This window comes from Sapajus apella, unplaced genomic scaffold (assembly GCF_009761245.1).
Source record: "Sapajus apella isolate SASKATOON/1434 unplaced genomic scaffold, GSC_monkey_1.0 scaffold11064, whole genome shotgun sequence".
NCBI classification, from domain to species: domain Eukaryota; kingdom Metazoa; phylum Chordata; class Mammalia; order Primates; family Cebidae; genus Sapajus; species Sapajus apella.
Window position 1 is genome coordinate 1 of NW_022447985.1, and position 870 is coordinate 870.

The 870-nt window shown below is 42.0% G+C and overlaps 1 non-coding gene across 1 annotated transcript; it reads right to left on the bottom strand.

Moving 5' to 3' along the window:
- Nucleotides 1-340: 340 nt before the first annotated feature.
- LOC116548393 lies at nt 341-447 on the bottom strand. Its single transcript, XR_004267418.1, has one exon. It is a non-coding gene; the product is annotated as a U6 spliceosomal RNA (small nuclear RNA).
- Between the last annotated feature and the right edge of the window lie 423 nt (nt 448-870).

Below are 870 nucleotides of genomic sequence, written 5' to 3' on the forward strand. Positions count from 1 at the left end.
ACTCAAACTCTGAACCAGCAGATGTTTGTCAGGATGATGCTTTATACCCATATTCATCTCCAGCTGACATGAGAGACCAAAACCCTACTTTCATTTTTTTTAGGTTCCATGAAGAAGTTGCAAGTTGACATTCTCTAACTTTCGAAACACAACTAACAACATATTTTGCACACAACACCCCACACATTATTCAGTTCTGGTGTTCTCTCATAGACAGCCTTACATGACTATTTTTGCAGTGCAAATAACAATTTCAATATTTTGGTGGCATCCATTTTGCTTTGATTCACTCTGTTTCTTTACAGCTAGTCAACAGTCGAATGACCTTCCAGTGACGGTGCAAAATATGGAATGTTTCAAAACTCTGTGTGGTCTCCTTATGCAGGGGCCATGCTAATTTTCTCTGTGTTGTTTCAATTTGAGAATGTGTGCCGCCAAAGCAGGCACAAAGTCCTACTTTTACACGTGATTAGCTGTTGGGAAAAGCAGCAAAGGAGAAAGGACTTACAGAGTGCCTACATAAATTGGTTATGAGTAACATATGAACAGGGAATAATACACTGCAGAAGGCCGCAGGAGGCCTCTGAGGAGGAAGGCCTCTTCATGCCTCATGTTCCAGTGGAGGGTGACCTTGCGCTGGAAACATAAACATGGTGCTCAAGGCTATAAAACCCCTTCGTAGCACTATGACGTAGCCAGACTTGTAGGCTCCTTGTAAGGTCTATGTTCCATCAGCTGTACATGGATAACAAGCTAAAGATAACCACATGTTCTTGTTTTGTGAAACTCCCAAACTGCCACTGTTATCAATCCTTAGAATGACACACAAGTTCCAGTTCACTGATACAGTTTTGGCTCACTGGTTCACTC